The sequence below is a fragment of the Gallus gallus genome, chromosome 20, assembly GCF_016699485.2.
Source record: "Gallus gallus isolate bGalGal1 chromosome 20, bGalGal1.mat.broiler.GRCg7b, whole genome shotgun sequence".
NCBI lineage: Eukaryota > Metazoa > Chordata > Aves > Galliformes > Phasianidae > Gallus > Gallus gallus.
Genome location: NC_052551.1, coordinates 4,110,512 through 4,132,402, shown reverse-complemented (window position 1 = coordinate 4,132,402; position 21,891 = coordinate 4,110,512). Strand labels below are relative to the sequence as shown.

The 21,891-nt window shown below is 52.6% G+C and overlaps 1 protein-coding gene across 5 annotated transcripts in view; it reads right to left on the bottom strand.

Moving 5' to 3' along the window:
- Window positions 1–20,358, bottom strand: part of PPP1R16B (protein phosphatase 1 regulatory subunit 16B) — a 58,180-nt gene extending 37,822 nt beyond the window's left edge. The window contains exon 1 of one of the 5 annotated variants that reach the window (XM_046902824.1): window positions 19,903–20,358. The gene's annotated coding sequence lies outside the window, so the exon portion shown is untranslated. Of the gene's footprint in view, window positions 1–2,310; window positions 5,664–11,077; window positions 11,886–19,902 lie in introns of those variants that run through there. The other 4 variants (NM_001030851.2, XM_046902823.1, XM_015296355.4 and 1 more) reach the window with 4 other exon arrangements.
- Window positions 20,359–21,891: the final 1,533 nt, after the last annotated feature.

Here is a 21,891-nt window from a genome sequence, read left to right as displayed (position 1 = left end):
GATTTAAGGCACCTTATAACCCAACCATTGTATGATTCTGTCGCTCTGATTTCAGCTGTCAACCCATGTGCACTGCACCACCAACTTGCCTTCGCCTCCTGTATACAAACATTTTCCCACATCAGATACACTGGCTGGTATTTACGCCCTGCAAAGAGATAAACAGAGTGCACTTGTTCTCCTGTTCCAGGGTGGCCCCCCAGTCCATCCTACCAAGCATTCAACATGCAGACACGTGGTTGCAGCGCCACTGAGGATGAGGCTGGGTCCGTGAAAGCTGCCCCACTGCTGGTGACAGACAAGGCAGAGCTAAGACCTGCAAATCCTCTGCCACATCTCCTCAAGGAGCTGCTTAAAGCACAGCATGACACCAGCAGAGCGCACACACTTGCAAGAGCCCTTCATGTAAGTGTCATCAAGCGACTTAATTTTTATTCCACTTCATTATTATTTTTTTTAAGATAAATGTAAACACACAAACTCTGGCAGAGCAATCTTTGAACAGGACACAAGGCAGTAGGTTGGCAGCCAAAGAATTCCTTTAAGCTGAGCACCTTTCAAGTAAAGGCAAAATGTACAAGAGCAGCCTCTGCTGATGTGGAAATGATCGCTGTTATTCACTGGATTATTTGAGGGAAGACACCTGCAGGACTGGGCCCAGGACTGGACGAAACATCTGCATTCACAGCATAAAGACAAGTCAGAGGCATGAAAAGCGACAGAAATAGCCCTCTCCTCCCCACCTCAAGTTAATCTTCTCTCAGCTGGAATTGGAAACCAAGCACAAAAGCCTATAGCGGGGACCTGAGCACATAAGCAGCCTGCAGCTGCCCAATTATTTACTTTGTGTGCATCAACTCCTGCAAGGAGAGGAACGTCCCCTTCACCTTCCCAACAGGACTCAGGCTCAGCTGTGCTGTTATGGTGGCCAGCCCATCACAACCCATCCTCCAACAATGAGCACCAGTGAAGAACTCACAGGCTCCTTCTCCATGCACCACCCCTGGCACTCTCCCTGCTCATCAATACAAGGTGTATTCTGCATCACAGCTTGGGTGACCGGTGAGGTTCTCCACACGATCTGGAGAAAGTAGAGCAGTTTTTCATCATTTGCCAACACATACAGAGACAACCAGAGAGATGCCAGAAAGCCACCAAGAACGCAGGGTGATGGACTGAAGGACCAGGGATCACAAGTTTTTGTTTGTTGCTTTTTAAAATAAGCATAGGATACATCAAGACAAGAGGGTCTTATGATGACCAAGAGCCCAGAACTGCGGTTTGTTGCTTTATCAGAGCACAGCATGTCTCACCTCCCATGTTTTGGGCAAATGGTTCATCAGAGCATCACTAACAAGGATACTGTGCCCAGAAATACTGCCCAAACCACTGCAATCTCACACACCCGTAGCAGGGGACTCAGCTGCTGGGTCTGCCCAGGACAGAAGACCTGACATCAGAGGCCAGGCACTAGATGGGGAGTTCAAACTGCCCACAGCTAGCATGGAGATGCACGGCACCTCCAAGGAATCCCAGCCCCAAACACTTGCTTCCCCCTGCAATGCCACAAGAAAGTCATATTTCCTACAAACCACGGGGGAGAAGGATGCCAGAAAGCCTGCGGTGAAAGGCTGCAATGCAGCTTCCCAGCCTCACAAGGGTTTGCTCTCTATTTGCAACTGAAATGTGCAATTCTCCAATATCACACCTCGCCAGGCAGGCTGCGCCCTCACCCTGGCTGGATCTCCACACAGTGACTCAGGTGGAAAGGCAGAGGCAGAGAAGTTATGGATGCTCCATCCCTGGAGGTGCTCAAGGCCAGGCGGGATGGGGCTTTGATCATCTCAATCCGTTTATGGCTTCTGATGGCTAATTTTTCTCGCAGGCACCACGCAGCTCCCCCCGCACCCTGCTGTGAGCCCACAGCACCTGCAGGGTAACCACACAGAGCACTGAGAACGATGAAAATCACTGCTGCGTGACTTAATTTCGCCGCTATCTCAGAAGCAAACTGCTCCCTTCCTCACTCAGCATCTACAGCATTTGAAGCAGCGCACATCCAGCGTGAGCAAACGAAAGGAAAATCAAAGTGGTGAGAAATGCTATTTGAAAAACATAACAGGATTTCAGCCAAGAGCCCTCAGGGGGCACAACTCCTCCAGGCTGCCCCAATGGCCCAGTGAGGAAGAGAGGGCGCACGCGGCCTCTGGGCGAGATCTCCTCAGAAACGGGGAGTTTCAGGAGAGATTCTCGGCTTTCCCACAGGTTCCTTGTATGCAAAGTGAGTAACTTAATCCGTGCCCCACTTACCTTCTTGAAGCGCGGATACTATTCTACCTGTTTGCAACAAGGGAAGTTCCGCTGCCGCTCGACGCGGAGCTGAATGTGGCAGTGAAGGTGAATCAACGTAAGTTCCAATTCCTCGCTGAACAGGAAGCTCCAAACGTAAAGCTCAATTCTGCTCCAGGGAATTAAAAACATTTCGCTTTGGGCGCTTTATCTCTGGCTGCAGATAATCTCTCTCTCCTCAGCACGCTCCTTCCGAGCAGAGGGAATGAAATACGAGTAAGGAGGAAAGGAGTGAAACAGCGAGTCCAAAGATCTCCTTTGGAGCTGATGCTGGTAACTGAAAAATGTAAGCGGCTCGTTCTCTTCTCCTCCCAACTGTTCCACCCTTAATAACACTGGCGCTTGTTTGAAGAGACCCCCTCAATATTTTCACCATATATTTCCTGTGAACACCCAACCCAGCTCAATATACATTCTTCTTCCCAGCAGTACTCCGACACAGGCTTATTTTCTGCGCTTCCTTCAGAAAGGCCCTGTGTGCCAAGCAGCCTTCCCTGCCCAAGGCTGCAGGGGGACACATTGCTCCTCAGCAGCAGGCGAAACAAGCCGGCCACGGTCCCCAGATGTACCCGTGGTGGCCATTAAGCTCCTACAGGAAGCCAGAGCTGCTCTGCAGAGCTTCTGCTCTGGTCCATGCAGTGCTCTCAAGGCTGCAGCTGGAGCAGCCCCCGCTGGCCCTGCAGTATGAAATCCCAGTTGTGCCTTTTGCTCTCAGGTCACCCCAGGCTCCAGCCACCAGCTTGGAGCAGGGACAGGGACACGTCAACCAGCCGGAACATGAAGAACTGAGCCGGGAGTTTGAATCCAGCTCAAATCAGAACTAAGTCCAAGGGCTTGGTTTCAAAGCACACACCAAACAAGCCTTGTGTAATACAGAAAACTGTTCAATAGCCTGCAAATCTTCAGGGACCACGCACTAATTGCATCGATTTGTCTTCCCTGATTAGGGCTGCGTGCTTTGAGCCACGAGCAAAGCCCTTCTGCCTGCAGCCGAGCAAGGGCAGCACCTCACAGCCCCAGAGGAGATGATGCCCAGAGACGAGGAAATTGTACTCCTTCAGGAATGCATTACACACACTGCTCCCCGCTCCCCTTTGCTCTCCCAGAGAAGAGTATCTGCTAGCAAAATTTATCTCCAGCATCAGAGGAGCAGCGGGATCCCTGCCCCCAGGCAGAGAAAGGAAGATCAGAGCGGGACTTCTGTGCAAACACCAATCCAATCCCAGCTGCCCTCGCACGAGGCAGACCCAGCCCTGCGCCAGGCAGCTGGCAGGGAAGGAAAAGCACGCAGCAGCGCTGATTACATGGAACAGAAATTAATTGAGGGCATAAGTCTCCCATTCGACTCCCCATTTATTTTTCCACAGTTCGTGATATGTGAGAGGGTTGCAATGCGGGGAGCAGCCCGACCCATCAGTGACAGCAGTATCACCACCTCCCATTTGTTTTCCTGGGTAAAGCTTCCGCTTCGTACCAGCCCTGAAACCGGAGGATGCACGCAGACCTGCACACCCGGATCCTCCTTGCTGACATCACACGCTACAAATTTGCAAGATTTTGAGCCTGAAAGCAGCAAGTGCCCTCAAATCAGGCTTTGGAATAAGACGTGAATAAAAAAAACCTAAAGCTAATTTCCATCAGGACCTCAAAAGCACCACTGCAGAAGCCCACACCCTTCCTGTAAGATACGGAGTGCTGTTTGCCTGCATGCTGTGCTTTTTGACCAAAGTCCTTTTATTGTTTAAAGCCACTTGCATACATTTTGGCACATGGAAAAAAAAAAAAAAAAACACACAACAGAGGGAACTGCCCTTCTGGGGCACAGCACCGGGTCAGATAAGGGAATGGATTTTCCAATTGCAGCTCCTCGCTGCCCGCAGCCACGTAGCCCTGGGAGCTTTCAGCAAGAGGGAAGTGCTCTCTGCACATCAGCATCCCCAGCTGCAGGATGGATGGCACCCCGTGCATGGGCGATGACAGCAGCACGCCGTGGGAACAGAGCAGTGCCAGGGTGATGCAGTGCTTCCAGCTGCTCCGTGATTGGCATGGATGTGACTGATGGGAGCTGAAGGTGCCTGTTACACACCTGCCAGGAGGACTATTGATTCTGCGGGAGACGTAGGAGAAGATGCTCTTCCCCACAATCTGATTCATTCCTTCCAAATAGCACTAGCATTTAATTATTGTTAACCAAATGCCTTCAGCTCTAATGCTGACTGACATTATTGAGCTCATCTGTAACCGCTCCAATGACCCTCAAGAGATCTGAACCACACAACACAGAGGAGCCCGTACATCTCCTGTTTACTGGGGCCAGGGGCTGCCCACCACCTGGAGCCTGCAGGTTGTGCTGGGAAAGAAACTTGGGGAAAAACAATCTATCCACACTACAGTGCACAAAATGTTGCTCCATACGGCTCATGCATCTGAGTTGTTGGCCTACGGCACTGCCCTTATGCCCTAGTGAACTCCACGATGACCTATTTGTTCCATTACTAAGCCACGTGCCCACTGTTCCTCCATGCCAAAAATTTCAGACCCTTGTCCACTTCTACCCCAGGATGGGACAAGGAGAGGGCCTGAGGCTGCCAACCCAATGCCCACAGCACAGTCAGCCGTCACTGCAGTAATGTACAGCAGCTATAGGTATCAGCCCATGCACAATAATAGCAGTGAGGATCAGCACCAGCTGATACTATCACCGCTGGGCAACAGTCCTCTTGAAGCCCATGGGAGTATTTCTGTGCATCTTTCAGAAAGCTGCCCCAAAACACTTCCAGGGGACGAGGGCTCCTTGGCACGCAGACCAGCATCAGCCCTGCATGAGAAGCAGGACGCTGCTGGCCTTGGCCAAGGGAAAGCATCTCCCCCAACAGCCCCACCACTGCCTCCCACCTCCCACCGCTCATTTTGTCTCATCTCAGATGCAAACCATCAGATTTAAACAATACACAGCCTTCTGCAGCGCCAGCATCACCAGCTTCAGTCTTCAATCAAACACCCGCCTTGCTTGCGAGGCAGATTTTATGTTTCTAAAGTACCTTATTTTTAGGCACAGTTATCAACCCGCACGTCACCATACATGCCCTACTTTTCATGTTTTCTGCATCTACTCTTGGCCACAGCCAGAGATGGCACATTGGCTCGACTTGTTGCACTGACAATATGGTTGCTCTTACGCAAAGTTTCATCAAATGTTTATCATTTATTACTCTGCAAACATGACTTAGGATACTTTACATTGAGTTGACTGCCATCACTGTACCAGAACTGCCTCATCCTCATTGGTGTTGCTGTTACTTTGCTTCTGCCACTTCTGTAGTTACAAACATTGGGGCTCGCTGCTCGTGGGTCCCTCTCCTCGTCTGTCCACGAGCACAAGGCTCAATCATAGAATATCACAAGTTGGAAGGGACCCAAAAGGATCATCGAGTCCAACTGCTGGCTCCACAGAGGACCCCCCGAAAACCTCAGACTACAGATCTAAGAGCGTTGTCCAGATGCTTCCTGAACTCCAGCAAGTTCAGTGCCACGACCGTGTTCCCGGAGAGTCTTTTCACATGCTCAATGCACGGCTATGCTCTCATGTGCAGACACACAGACTTCATAAGGGGAGAAAGACTTCCCCAAAATACTGAGATGGAAGGCCCAGACCTCTGCTGGGAAGAACTGCTGCTCAAGGGAGATTTTCTGCAGTTTCCCAAACACCCACCCTGCCATTTCATCCCCCCCTCAGCGGAACGCTCTGCTCTGAGAAGTGGTTTTATTTGGATGGCAGAGAAATTCATCTTCCAACAGGGAATGTCAAACTCAGGCACAGGATTGTTCTAAAGACAGAAATCTGATCCTCCTGATGGTGGAGATGGTCCTTCTGTATCCCAGAGACATCTACAGCACGGCGCCCACCAGCTGCCTCAGTGAGTTAAAAAAGTCAGCAAGCAAAGCCCGCTGGGTACAAAGCCCCTCTTATTTCTATGTACCAGAACAACATTTGCTCAAAACCTCAGTAACAAAAAGCCAAGCCCTGTACAAATCTCAGCTTAGTACTAGATAGTAGACAAAACGATGGTGGCTTCTCAGGCTGTATGGGGCACACATCGTCCTTCGTGCTTCTTCTCTGACAGCTATTTGACCTCTGAGCTACTCAGCCAGGAGATACACACAGTTCACACCTGTGTGATGCTGCCAGCAGCCCATATTGCTACGTGGAACTGCTGCAAAGCAACGCCTCATCCTTGGGGTTTCCCCATACAGACCATTAGAGGTGCCATCACTACACCACAGTGTTGCACATAGCATCTGCAACAACAGGAAGGCAACCAGCAGGGATGAGCAGAGCTGTGCACCTCCAGCCTCCCCTCCTGGCTGACCTCTCTCTTCCCTCCAGAAATGATGGACTTTCCAGCCCAAGGGCAAAGCGCTGTGATGCAGGGTGCTGAGCAGCCCCTCACCTGCAGCACAGCACTAAGAGCTAATGAGCAAACTCACGAGGGAGATCTCTTGGCAACACGGGGTGAGAAAAAAGGAGGGGAAAATTGCTGCCAGCTTGTTTGTGTGCACTTAGGGTGGCATTTCCAACCCTATAATTGTTGCATAATGAATTTAGCAATGGAGTTCAAGAGCTATGATTCATCCAGGCCAAAAAAACATGAGTCAGCCCCCAAAGAATCATGAGATGTTAAAATTATATACGTTTAACTTGAGCTTGACAAATCCAAAGGAGCAGCGTAACAGCAGAGCGTCTCAGCGCAACTCAAAACACCACGCAAAGATCCCCGCTCCTCCCGGCCAACGCGAGCTGAGCACAGCAAGCCAGTCTGGCATTGCTAATAATTTACACCCAGCCCCAGCGTGCAGCTCAGGTTATCCGCTGGACGTGGGCACCTGATGCTGTGTGTGCTGTGCTGCAGAGAGGGAGAGCAGATCTCTGCAGGGGGCAGCAAGAAACAGGGCAGATTTATTAGGGAAAAGGATGCCTGTGTTAGAGAGCGAGCGGCCAGGAGGCAACGCAGGGAACAGCTCAAGAACAATAAGATATTTGCCATAGGCTGCTTAAAGCATGCCCTGTATTCTGTGCTTACAAAGCGTCCATATACATGGCAAGAAAACTCTTTGTGAAATGAGACAGGGTGCAAAGTCAAAGCAGAACAACTATTCTGGGTTACCTCCCCAGGTGACTCCTTACTCTAGAGTGACACTGCCTTTTTCTAGTTTAATTCCCTTTAAAAATAGATTAGGCCAATGGTTCCGAACTGCAAGGCCATGGTAGCCAGCCCACCGCTTTTAGAGCATCCTTAATTAGAGCCTGGATATGGGGACATGCGGGGCTCCAGGATGCAGATCTGACGACCCAAATTTGGGAACATTAACCTAGAGCAGGAAAGAAAGCAGGAGGGTCTGCACAGAGACAGGAGCTGCTGCACAGCGGCCGGCCCTATAGCAGCCATATGGACATCCTTCAGCTTCTCCTCCCGCTGTACAAGAGGAGAACAGCCCATGCTACACACTGCCAGCTCCAAACCAAACAGCGCTGTAAGAAACCCACAATGTGTGCCTCGCATGGAAGCAAAGCCACCTTATAAAGCCATTTCTGTTTCAGGTTCATTGGAGTTTACCACTTATCAAAGTTCTGTTTAGCCTCATTAATCACAGCCTATCAAGCTCTTTCAAATGCAAACAGAAAAGAGTACCCAACAAGCACACTTCGTGTTTCAGCCCTCTCCCACTGAATTACAGAAAGACATGGAGCTGGAATGCCCACCCACCTGCCTCCTGCTTGGCAACCCCTTCCCATGGGATTCCATCAGCTGACTATTCTGGAAAAAAAAACCCATTATCTCTTTCCCTCCAGCTAGCAATATTCCAAGGCAGCACCAGCACGCCGTGTGGGAGGAAGGGCAAGGAAAGGCAGGGGCACCACTCCTGGCTGTAGGATTCAGGGCAGTCTCTGTGAGCAGGGATGGCCACAGAGCCTTTGTCAAAGGCCGTGAACTTGTTACCCAGGCCACCAGAGCAAGCAACCCTGCAGCTCACCTAATCACATCAACTGATATACGTGTTTGCTTTGTATGGGTATCGAGGCTCAGCGTTCCTGGAGCTATTCGTTCTTCTAGGCGTCTGCATGGCTCTGCCAGCCACTCTATTTACACACCGCTGGGAGATTTGCAAGAAGGTCCAGCAGGAAGAAATGCACCACCCCAAGAAGCAGGACGTGCCCCAGCAAGGAGGGCTGCCAAGGGCTCCTGCTGAGCTCAGGCTCACACTATGCCTGGCACTGTGCAGCCAAGCAAGACCCAACACAAGAGCAGACATCAGGCTGCCCACCTTCACCCCAGCCACAAAAGCACCAGCATCACCTTAAAAATAATACAAAACTATATCTACAATTATTTGCATGTATTTATTATTAGGCTTTATTTATACTTATTTTAATATATGCTATATTAGTCATATGTCTGCATAGATACATAGATTATATCTCCATAGATAGCTATAGAGACAGATATCCAAGTAGATACAGATCTCCCTCTCTACATACACACACACATACATACATATACCCACACGAAGCAAACAGTACGTTGGAGAGCAAGGAGCAGCAGTGTGCAAAGCAGCACAGCCCAAGCAGGAGCACGGCAGTGAACCAGCATGGATGTGCAGCAGCCGGCAGAAGGGCGCTGTCGAGATGAATGAGATAGGAGCACGTGGAGAGGAGATGAGGAGACTGAAGATTAACAGAAGAAGACAGATTTCTAGTAAGATTGCGATAAGCCTCTTTAAACATCCCTGAAGGAAGAGCCAGCTGGCAGGGCTGCCCGCAGAGGTGCTGTAACTCAAGCAGCAGCACACAGCGAGCGGCTGACCCCGCTCACACATCCCCGCTCACACCTGCAGCTCTTAGGGCAACGCGGTGCTCCTGAACGCTGCCACGCTCAGCACAAGGTCACATCCTCCCGCTGCACCACATCACCTGGATGGGGCAGAGGACTGTAGCGCTTCCAGCTCATACCCTCAGCTACAGCTCACCTAAAGAGTCAACCACGCTCCATTTTCAGTGCCACAACAAAAATCCGAAGAACTGAAACCAGCAGCTGGGGCAGGAGAGGGCTTCTGCACAAAGAACGCAGGGAACTGGTTTGATATTTGGCAAGATCTGCTCCTTAGGGCAACGAGCCGGGATATGGCTGCTCACTGAATCACCTCTGAGCAGTTTCAAAGGAGACAGCCAACCTTCCCCATGGCTGCCGCATGGCAGAGGGCAATTCACTGCCCACAGAAAGGCTGACCTCTCTCCAGCCAAGGAAACGAACCCTGCGCAGATGTAGGCCCACCATCTCCTACCTTCATTCACAACCACCAAATACAGGAGAGCTTCCAAACCCGAACCACACACAGATAAAAGCAAAGGAGACTCACACCCAACATCAGATTAAGGAAGGTCACTGCTAAACTCCCCTTCGCCTCAAGAGATGAGGAAACACTTTTCAGGATGGGGATAAGAAGGGAAGGACATCGCAGAGACCTTTCAGACAAATTCTGCTCCTTCACTCTTTTACATAAGATAAAAACATGACACCCCTCTGTCCACAAAGGCTCCATTCTTTGTCAGCCTCAGACTCTGCAACGGGTATTCCAGTAAACACTGGTTGATGTTTTTCTTCTTACTGGATGAAAAGTGCCTGGAGGCAACAGGCACTTATAAATTATTAAACCGAGGGAAAACGAGGTCCCAACAAAGTAGCTGCAGAAGCGATGTGGGGGCATGGGGAGCCGGTACCATTGGTACCAGCACACTCACACAGGGCTGTTTTCCAGCTGGAAAGACCCAACAAGAAGACATTGTTGTGAGCAGGCAGCCCAGGCACGCGCCCTGATGTCACGGAGCAGCAGCAGCATTTCAGCATCCAGCACAGATATCCGAGGTTCAACACTTCAAACCTCGGTTTGGCTATAAGATACTCACGGGTGTCTTCCAGGCAGAAAGAAAATAAGCTTTTTAACCCCACAAGAGATCTCAGGACACAAAGCAAAACCCATAAAAATAACCTAGGTAGAGAATTTACGGCATCACGCACAGTTTTGGCTCCAACTCTCAGCGCAGAGATTCAGCAAGGGCAGCACAAGTGCAAAGAAGCTCTTCGCTCTCAGGTTCGGCACAGCGAACATCAGCCCCTCCACACAGCTCAGCTCGGGGTGAGGGCCCCGTTCTGCTCCGCCCGCAGGGAGCAGCAGGGCAGTGCGGGTCAAGGTGAGCACCAGGGCAGCCCACCGAGCTGCTGCTCACCGCGCTGCTCCTCACGGAGCACAGGAGGGCCCCAACGCAGACTGCTGTTTCCCAGCTTTGTGCTCCCCTCGGCTATTTGAGAGAGGCCACTTTCTTCAACACCGTACTCACAAACATCCTTCTCCTCCAGCAGAGTCGCCCTGGTGCAAAAGAGATCTTTCCACGATCATGAAGCAGAGATCTGAGCAAGAACTCGTCCTCTTCTCAGAGTCAGCCGAGCATCCCTGGCACATCACACCCACCGATGCTCACTGCTGCCGGAGCCCCCCGGACTCACAGCCACAGCCACAGCCACAGCCAGCGCCCCGGTGCCGCTCCAGCAATTACGGCTGTTTATATTTACAGTGCCTCGAGAACACTGCATCCACACCTAAATTATGCCAAAGGGGAGAGAATTCCCAAAGCAACGAGCAAAACCCAATAGCAAACCAAGGCGAGATGTACCTCCTCAGCCTCTCGGGTTCCGCACGATGACCCCCGGTATGAAGGCACATTAAACACCAAAACGGGTCTCCCCTGGGAGCAAACTGCCTTATAGAGGTAATTACGCCTTCATCACCAGCCGTGTCCAAGATAAGGTCGGACAAATTCGCCGAGGGATTACGCGGAGCCCCGCGGGGAGCAGCGCCGCGCTATCCCAGCCCGCTCGGCCAGCCGACTTCCCCAACTCCGCGCCGTGATTGCGGCCACCGCTCGCGGAGCCCCGGAGCCGGGGGGACCCCCGGCCCTGCCCGTCCCGCACCGCCCCCGAACGCGCTCCGCGGGGGCAGCCCCGATCCGGCGGGGGTCCGAGGGGCACCCGGCGCAGAGCCTTTCCCCCCGCTCCTCCCCCAGCCCCGCTCCGCTCCGCACTCACCCGCGGCGGCTCCCGAGGCCCAGCGCCGCGCTCCGAGCTCTCCGCTGCTCCGCCGCTCCGGCTCCGCCCCGAGGTGGGGCCGCGCCGCGGGGGCGGGGCGGGGATGGGGGGAGCCGGGGGGGAGCGGGGCGAGCAGCGCTACCCGCCCCTGGGCCGGACCTTCCCGGCAGGTGCGGGGCTGTGCCGCTCCTCCCCGCTCCGCCCCGCAGCATTCCGGGGAGATGCGGCGCGGGGGTCGGTGGGTCACACGCTGTAGTCGCTCGGGGCTTTTCTAAGGGTCTTCAGGTTTTGCTAGGAGAACGCAGCCGTCCCTCCGTCTTCCTGAGGCTGCCGAGAGCGGCTGGAGATAAGGGCAAAGCCCGGCTGCTGAAGTTTGAAGGGCCGCGGAGGATATCCGGGTTAGCAGCCGCTTCGCCCCTTTTTTGTCAGCAGAAGTAGCCGAGCGTGGCAGCGGTTCCTGTTTGTCACAGCGATGCAGGAGACAGCAGTATTTTTAAGGAGAAACTCCAATGCGGCGCTCACGTCGAGCTTCTAAGCACTGAAACTGACAGATGCCGAGCACAAACGCTGCTCCTTTCCCAGGCAGACAAAGTGAGGCGGGTCAGAGCCTTTGCTGGTGCCCCGGGAGCGCAGCCAACAAGCGCCGTGCTGCCCGCATTCACCCTGCAGGGCCGATGCTTCACGCTGCCGTCAGATCCGGCCCCGGTGCCTTCTGCGGGGCAAAATGGGTTTCGGTAGGTTTGGAGGATTAATCACCGTCGGCCCCATTTCCTTCTGGGCAGCAGCCTCTGCACGGCTGCAGGTGACAGCAGCAGGAGATGGCTCTGATCGGCGAGCTGTGGGCTGTGTTACGGTGTTACCACGTCCTAATGCAACACATAGCCTCGGACGGGGATGTGGCTCGCTCCTTTGAACTGGGCAATGAGGGCTGAGTGCTTACAGGTAATGAATCAGTGTCCCTGCAGCTGTACCGGGGTGTGGAGGAGCATCCAGAGCATGGAAGTGCTTTAAGGTGGGAGTCCCATCTGATGGCATCTCACAACTCCCATACTACAGCCCGGCAGAGCTTCATTTCAACACTCACAGAATCATGAGGGCTGGAAAGACCCCATGATCCCCAATCCAACCCCAGCCCACCCCACCATGCCCACTGACCACATCCCTCAGTGCCACAAATCCACAGTTCTGGGACACCTCCAGGGACGGTGACTCCCACTCTCTGGCCAGCTGTGCCACTGCTGCACTGCTCTTTCTGTGAATAAATATTTCCTAATAGCCAACCCGAACTTCCCCTGGTGCAACTTAAAGCCATCACCTCTTGTATGAGTCACCAGTGACACACGGAGAAGTGCCTTAACCGTACAAACTTGTCTGATGGATGCATTTATAAATGCAAACATCTGGAAAACAAAGCTAATGAGAAGGAATTACAGCTACGTCCTCCTCCTCAGTGCATCCACAGTGGTTCTGCATGGGAGGAATGGGAAAACGTTCAGGCAGGGTGAAGGTGAGCGGTGGCTCTGGGAGCACCCTGAGATCCCCACCCGCCCCGAGGCTCAGGAGTGTGGGATGCTCCAATGCCGGCAGCTGAACCCCGGGCTGCGGGAGAGCCGGGCGGCTCGGGATCACATTCTGAAGCCCATAATTCAGTTTGTTTATTGGAAATGTGTTGTAAGAACAGCTGCTTTCTGAGGCACGTATGGTAATGATGGGGGAGTCGTAGAAATAAACTGGCTCCGGGCCAGCGCAGTGAGTCAGTGCGGAGAGATGAAACGCATCTGAACAGTTGACAGGACTGAAAACACAAAGATTTGCTTTCTGTGCTGCAGTGGGGTGCGAGCACTGCTCTCGGGAAGAGAAGGGCAGCAGTGTGTCTGCAGGCCCTCACAGTGCCCGGAGCTGAGAAGGTGGAGGAGCTGCAGGGCCGAGGGAGGACGCGGCTCTGCCCCTACTGCTCGCTGCAGATCTAAGCTCTCCGTTCAGTTGCCAACACAAAGGTTTGGAGATAGAATAGAAAAGCAGCTGTTTGTTTTTTAATGCCATCCAAACTCCCTGGGTCGGGTAATCTAATGTTTGCAACCAAAAAAAAAAAAAGAAAAAAACTACAAAGATTTTGGTTCTGCCTTGGGCCCTTGAGTTCTTTGCTTGGGTGAGTTCACTCTTTGCCGGGAAGGTCTGAGAAGAGGGTTTTCCTCCCATGCTTTTCTGACATGCAGGCTGCTCAGGGAGCAGACCAGGTGCCAGCATCCGACCGAGTCCTTTGGAGGAAAAAGGCTGGGCAGAAAGCTGCAGCGCTGCGGCAGCGGGCGGAGGGCAGTGAGCAGAGCCTGCAGCACATGCAGGAGGAGCTGCCAGCCCCGTGCTGAGGTCAGAAGTGTAGAAGTGAGGGCATGGTAAAACCCAGCCTGTGCTCCGTGTGCACGCAGAGCTGACGGGTTTGTTGTCACTGCATGGCTGTATACGCGCACAGGAACTGCTCGTCACAGCAGGGAGCAGCCCCAATCCCTGGGACCCACAGTGCACCATCCAAAGGCATTGCCCTGCGTTCCCTCTCCCCTTTATTTTATGTTTCCACAACCACAGGTTTAATTTCCTAGCAAAGTTTTCTTTTCACGACCTTCCAAGGTCTCTTGATGTGTTATTCCAGGTTGTGGTCGCTGTCACCTCAACGTGAGGCTGATGGTGAGAGGTTCTGAAAAGGCCTCCAGAAGCCCCATGCAGTTGCTGTCTGTGCTGAAACCCACCCCAGCTGAGCACAAACCTCTGCAGTGCTATGGGAAGGCTCCTGGTGTCTTACAGAGAGAGACGTGGAGCAGCCAGGGCTTGGCTGCAAAAGGAGAATTGGAGGAAGGAAATCAGTAGGAGAGAGGAGGCAGGAGGGCACTGAGGGAAACCTGAAAGTGACAGCAGAAATACAGACTGAGGCAGGGACAGAGGGACAGGTTGTCTGCCTGCATCCGTCTCTCCTTGGTTCTGTGGGCGCAAAGATCAGCTCTCTGTAGGTAAAACACTTTGCACCAGTCCAAGGCAACACTTCCAACGTCCAGCATTTCCCCAGAGGAAGGGCTGATGCAGGCACAAAAGCCAGGAGCGGGCCAAGAGTAAACTCCAGAGCACAGAGCCAGGGCCAGGCTGACCTGTGTGAGTGTGATGGAAGGTTTCACACCCTGGCAGGAATGAAATAGCAAAGACCCACAGCCTGCAGGGTCTGAGGAGCAGAGCTGCGTGGGGCAAGCACTGACCTGAGCAGTTCTGGGGGAAGCCCAGCTGGACAACACCACGATGATCTCTCTTCTTCCAGCACAGTTCAAGGGCTGAAAAGCTTTTGCATTATAACAGCTTTGCATCTTGTTCCCCTCCTCCAATCCTCGGGCTGCAGTTAATGCCTATTACTTACCTTCTGCACAGCGGGGTGGGAAGATTAATTAGGAAGATTGTCTCAAGGTGCAAACTTTGCATCTGGCTGGAAATTTTGAAGGTCAGAAGGAAGCTGGTTTAACCCTGTGTCTGTGTGCCTGGGAGAAAGGCTTTAAGGGCTACATCCAGCTTAAAGTCAAGGCAAAGGCACGGAAGGCTTCCGGTGCTGCACAGCCTCATGGGGCTAACATTAGAGGCTGTTAGCAGGGAACTTAAGATGACAGCTCCAAAGTACCCTCCTGTTCCAAGGGGGCTTTGAATCAGGAGGAGCCTCTGGGCAGCCCAAGGGTCAGTGTGTTTTTAGGGAAGAAAGCTCACGTTAGTCAAAGCAAGGCGGTGGGTTTACTGAGGGATGGCTCAGCTCTGAGATAAAACAGCTTTTTCAGCTGCGTCCACTCCCTCCTCTCACTGAAGTAAGTCGCTATCCCTGACACTGGGCTTGAATTTCTTGGCTTTTGTCCTTGAAGAAATCATTCTGCCCATAATTCTCCCTGTGGCACAGGGGTGCTCAGTATGGTTTTGCCCATAGCTTCGCTGTGACGCTTTCCACCCAACTGTCACGTACTGACCTCACCACCTCCCTGCTCCTGCCAGACATCTATTGATCAGCAATTTATTAAACTATCTCAGTGCACTGCACTTGGACCTCATAATTGGTCTCATCCGCGAGCCTTCTCCCCACTATAAGCAAATACTGTCCGATAAGCTGTGTACACAGAGTGCACGGTGCATAGCCATAAAATCCCCAGTGGCACTCAGGTATTTGACAAGGCGGGATGCTTAAGGGCGTGCCCGACGTTTGTTTCATATACAATAGCTTAATGAATGCCATCTGAGCTTGGCCTCAGAACCTCTGGGAAGAGGAAGAAAAGCAAGCAGGTTTCCTGAAGCATAACCCGAGCGCTGGCTTTTGGCAGACGCGCTGCAGACCCTCCGATGGGGCTGCATGGGGGTCCCACCTCTCTGGAGCAGCAGAGCACGGGGAGCAGGCAGGGCTGGAGCCGGGCAGCAACGCAGCCATCAGGAAACAGAGATCCCGGCGGGCCATGCAACTTTAATGCTGCTGCTCGGCAGAGCGCACATTTGATAGCTGAAGGCATAAAAGCCTCCCCAGGAGCAGGTGTGTCGCAAGTCTTTGTCAGTCTTTTAGGGCCAGATCCGGTTTCTGCAGTTAATGAAAGTCTCCCTATTTGTTCTAGCAGGATTTGAATCAGGGCCCGAGCATGGGAAGCTACAGCTGGGACAAAACAGGAATGGCATCTTTGGGGTTTGAACACACGTTCCATGTTCAGGAGTTCCTTCTCCCTACGAATGGTGTCCCAGCTGCTCAGGTGCTCTGACAGCAGTGTGGCTGCTCAGGCACAGCACAGGCAGCAGGAAGCCTGCCCGTGGATGGCTGCTGGAACGCACACCTCGCTCCTGCCACCAGCTCAGGGTTTGTTCTGCACCATCTCAGACTTCTTGTGCTTCCACTGAGCTCTCACCAAACACAGAAGGTTACCTCCTTTCCCATTGCAGTCAGCCTGGACACGGCTCCAGTACTGCAGGCTGTTACAGTACCTCTGCTTCCACATGCACCCTGCTTAACCGGGTTTGTTAATGTACAGAAGAAAGGAAAGACCATCTTTCAATCAGATCCTAATGAGTAAGCAAAACCCCAAAACAGCTGTAACAAGGAGCGCTAATGACAACACACACCGTGCTGTAGTAGTTGCAATGAGAAAAAAATTGTTTCTAATCAATATTAATGGGAAGTTTCCTGCTCTGAGAGCTTGAGTGCCTGTTAAGCATCTGTCTCCAGCTGTACCAGCGAGGTGATAGCAGACACAGCTCTCCTGCAGAGTGCCTTTCTGACACATTCAGGCAGAAGGATGGATTTCACAAGGAGCAGAAATAGCAGGAGGAAAGGAACGAAGAGCAAGTTCGTGGCTCTGACACAGGTGGGTTTTGCTCACATGCACCTCATTTTGCCGAGACAAACCTATTAGTCTAGTTCTCCTTAGAGCAATTGCTGTCTGATCTGGAAGGGCTTCGTTCCAAGTGCTCACTGACACTGCATCCCATCTTCCCTGAGGGAGCAGCTCTGCTGGCAGCAGTGGGGTCCCATCGTGCAGTTTCCCAGCTGCCACAGAGGTGACTGCACAGATGAGCACTCACACCGCCAGGGATGCATTTATCAAAACGGAGCCTTTTCCACTCACGTTACATAAGCACCTGCAACACAGAAGCATCTGTCATTCTGAGGGTGCTGGAGGTGTTGACTCGTTAGCAAGGAGATAAGCAGTTACCAAACTGCTCGACCTCTTGGGAAAACACAAGGGCAGAAGGGAAGCCAGCACTATGGGAATACGAAAAGACTTGGGATCGGGAATTACAAAGCACATGAAAAACCTCTGAGTTTTGATAACTGCTTGGCATTCCAGTTCTTTCTTTTAATGCCACCAACAGGCAAAGGGATAAAAGCCCCATTTTCAGAGCCATGTCACCCCCTGAGCTGCCAGTGCAGGATCCCAGCTGTGTTACTGCTGCAGGCTGGCAGGCCTGAACTGCAGACGTGCAGCACTGAGCACAGCCCCAAGGCAAGTGGTCAGCTGCCAGCCCCTGAGAGCCCGGCCAAACCACAGCTTCCCTAAGGGCTTTTAAGAGGGATTATTCTGGAGGAGAATGAAAGAAAGGGGAATTTGCAGTGCCTCACCTGAGTGTACTTCATTTCTCAAGGAGTTACAATATGTTTATATCACCACACTCAAGAGAAATCCTACTCTGCAGCTTCTCTACCTTGAGGGAGCTCAGAAAGGTTTGGGTGCTTCTCCCCCTCCCACCACTCTGCACAGTGATCCCCTCTATCTGACCAGACGCTCTGCCATCAGCGTTGCTCTGCTCTCCAGGGGTTCTTGCAGGGCTTGAAGCAGATGTTCATGTCCTCATGCCGAGGGACCCCCACATGCAGCCTTGCCATCTTGGACAGATGCTCTCAAAACCTTCCAAAGTATGGAGATTGGGTGACCCAGCTCCTCTGCAGAAGCCTTTGCTCAGCATTTCAGGACTCTCACACATAGAAAATAGTACAGCTAAGTACTGTCCTGGTGACAGGGGCACATGGAGGGTCCGAAAGGTACCAGTGAAGTCAGAAATGCAGATTTGTATTCAGTAAGCCTTAAATCATACTCCAAGAAAAACCCTGGGCTACAGCAGCGTGGTGCTGCAACACTGGTGCCGGGGGAGGGGATTCCCAGCCCTGCAACATGGTCCTCCTTGTGAGCACCAGGACCTGTAAGGTGTGCTGCTGTCACTTAGGGAGTGTAGCGAGGGGTGTGGAAGAACTCCTGGTTCTTTTCACCAACCTGAGCAGGCAGCTCTTGGTTCTGAACGAGCTCAGATGAAGACCCTTGAGAGGTCTGCACCCCTTGGCTCACAGCCTTTGTGCACTCTGACCAGTTCAGCCCGATGAAGCCAGAGCCACGGGAAACCTGTTTGCTCTGGATGTATAAATAACCCTGAGAACTCCTCTTCAAGGCTACAAGTGCTGGAGTACTGCACAGTAACAATAACCAAGGCTCAGCAGCATTAACCCCTCTGCAAGACAGGCAGTGCTTTTCCACCTCCTTGCTTTGAGAATCTGTCGCCTTCCCTCCTTTCCAAGTCTGAGGTCCCTCTGCACCACGCTGAGGGCACCAAATCAGATCTGCAGTTTGAGGTGCTAACACTCAGTGCCCTGTCACCTCCTCCTGAGGTCAGAGCAGGGCACCTCTGGCCTCAAACCCACAGCAGGACGCGCTGCTCTCAGCGTGACTGCCACCAAAAGTGCCCACAGTCAGACATGTCTGTACAGGTCAACGTGACACACACACCACATCCCATCCCCAGCAGAAAAAAATTACTTGAATAGTTTGTTTGTGTCCTCTCCGGCTTCATCCTCCATGTGCATTCATGCAAGACAACAGTCCCTTGCCCTTGGCAGCATCCCCAGGACTGAGGCAGTCACTGCCAGGCTTGGGCTTGGCAGAACCATGAAGGAAAGGGCTCATCTTGGGGCTGCTAGCATGCCTGAGTGCTCCCGCTCAGCCCCAGCACTGCTCCCCATCCCACAGCCCCCAGCAGGTCCCTGCCTGGCACCCAGCCCCAGCCAAGCTACAGCAGTGCTCACTGCTGTACAGACATTGATTCCCTGCAGGCCGGGGCTGCTGAGACACTTCCCTTCATCTCCTCTCCTGGAAGGCAGAAAACATTGCCTGGGAATCACTATTAAGCCTTTTGATAGTTACAACAACATTGGTTTACGTACACTTGCAGCTTTCTCTCCCATGTCTTTCTGTCTAGAAGCGCATGCTTCTTACCTAAAGTGAATCCCTTCAAGCAAAGCAAAGGGAGCCCACAACCACTGTGGGTTTGCTGCCAGCAGCTCTGCAGGGCAGGAGAGAGCCCAACGACACCCACCTGGCAACCACACTTGGACCCACCCTGCAGCCATCAGTCCCACGACACTGCTTACAGTGCTCAAAATCAAACCCTTATGACGTGAAATGCATTACTTAACACGACCCAACAGCATGCACGCCCTTTTCCCCATCCTAAAGCTTCCCTCCTCACCACTCCACAGCCAGCAGCCCCAGGACTGTCCCCACACCAGGTCACCCCCAGGGCCCCCAGAGGAAGCCATGGACGGTTGGGCCAATCTCTTATTCTACAAGAATTAGCGACGCTCCAATCAAGCAGACCATCTAATTGCTGTAGTGACATTACAAAGCACGGTGGAGAGCTGAGCGGTTCGTGCTGCCTTGCCCAATGGTGGGTGGTTAGTTCAGTTGTTGGATGATTTTCTTCCCCCTCTCTTTTTTTCCTGTGAAAATCTCAATTTGCCTTAAGGCAGCATCAGGAGCTGATAGCGACCCAATCCCTCAGCAGCCCGGCCTGACCTGCTGCAAATATCTGTCTGTCAATAGTGCACAGCCACATTCCTCTCCTGAACAATACAAAGGCACAGGGATCCACTTACCTTTGAGCCCTGCTTAAAACCTGTGCTGCAAAGCTCTTTATATAATCATGAACCAGAAGTCAAATCCGTGTGAACCAGCAGGTGAAATTGCATTTTGCTTGTTTGGCGAGCCTTGAGGAGCATTGTTAAATATTTTCTATAGTTCTTTCTATAAAGGCTTACAGTTTTTCCTTCTCCTCCCTTTCCCTGCTAGGTTCTTAAATCCTTTTTGCTCGGCAAACATTAATTTTCCTTTGTCCCAAAGTGCTAAAATTGACATCTCTGTTACTCCCACTTCCTCACTTCCTGGTACAGCTCATTGACTATTACTGCTAATAATGCCAGCAGAGCTGGGCGGGATGCTGTGTGCTGAGGGACCAAGGGAGCTGCTGCAGGCAAACAGAAGTGCATCTCTCCATTGGCCCCACACGACTGGAGCGTGTTCTCCTCCCCCTGTGTTTAGAAGTTTAAGCAAATAATCTGGAGGTCAAGTTCTCGATCACGTTACATCAACACCCTCTCAATGACTCCGTGCTGAGCTGTGTGCTCCCAGGGTGAGACATCAGTGCGGAGCAGCCCTTCCCCACAGGGCAGTGAGGGGCAGAAGGAGTGCGTGTGGATGGGGTGACACGGCACCAAAGCTGGGGACTGTGGCTCTGCGTTGAAGCAAACCAGAGATCTGTGGGCAGGATGGCGGTGCCCAGCACTGGGGTGAAGACAGAAGCATGCTGGGGTTGCTTCAGCGTTTCCCTGCTGAAGTCATTAGTGTTGTGTTTCTTCGTGAGAAGATAAAGGCCGGGGCCTGGACAGCAGGGGATGTGCTGTACGGGAGATAAGGGGGCACGTGCTGGTCTGGGGCTTTTGTAGGATCACAGAATGTCCCATGAGGATCACTGAGCTCAGCCCCTGGTTCCACACAGCACCACCCACACCCTGAGCTCTGGCAGCTCCGGGCCGTGCCCACCACCCTCTGGGGCAGAGCCCTTCCCTGACCCCCACCTGTTCCTCCCCTGACACAGCTCTGTGCTGTTCCTTCAGGCACTGCCACGGTCCCCAGAGAGCAGAGCTCAGCGCTGCCCTCCGCTCCCTGTGAGGAGCTGCAGCCGCCATGAGGCCTCCCCTCAGCCTGCTCTGCTCTGGGCCCAACAAACACAGCGACCTCGGCCGCTCCTCACAGCCCTCAGAGCCTTCCCCAACTTCACAGCCTCATGTAAGAACCCACGGGAGGTAGCAGGGCACTGTGGCTGCTTCCCAGTGGGGCACAACGTCTGCAGTGCCATACAGGGCCTGCCACGACACACGAGCATGGATGGCGGCACCGATGCTGACATGTATCGCTGTGTGTGGAAACATCCCCACGCACGCAGGCTTCCGTGTTTCACAAGCACCTCCAAAATGTGCAGGTGCCTCAGCTGTGAGCTATTCCCAAAACAAGCCTCCATGCTGGCTCAAGGCATAGCAGAGCACGTCAGAATTAGCAGCCAGGTGCTGCAGTCACACCAGGAAGGGCAGAAAGGAGCAGCTCCAGCCGTCAGGCATCGTCCCCAGGGGCCAGACACAACTGCACGGGTATTCCTGTTTCTGTATACATTTTCTGCTTCCCAAAATAGCTAGTAAACATAGGTGAAAATGGGAGAAAAGCGAAAAAAAAGAGGATTTCCTGAGAGCTTTGGCAATCTAAGGCTTTTCAGTTTGGGTACACCGTGGAAAGGTGAAAAGAGACAGATGTGACACAAACAGTTCTGTTACTCTATCCAGGAACATCACAACTGGGAAAGGGGAGTACTGGGGGGCAGGGAATGGGTCACCCAGGTTCTGTTCCACCTCTGCAGCAAAGCATTTTGCATTTCAGGCCCTGCTTCAATCCTATCTATCAGCTTAAACTCCTTCCTCCCAAAGCTAAGTTATGACCAAAAACCTTTCTGTTTTGTCCTTTGAGAAGTCCTCCTTACTCCGGAGAGATTACTCTATCTTTATGCTTGATAGGCAAGGAACTTAAACACCATCATA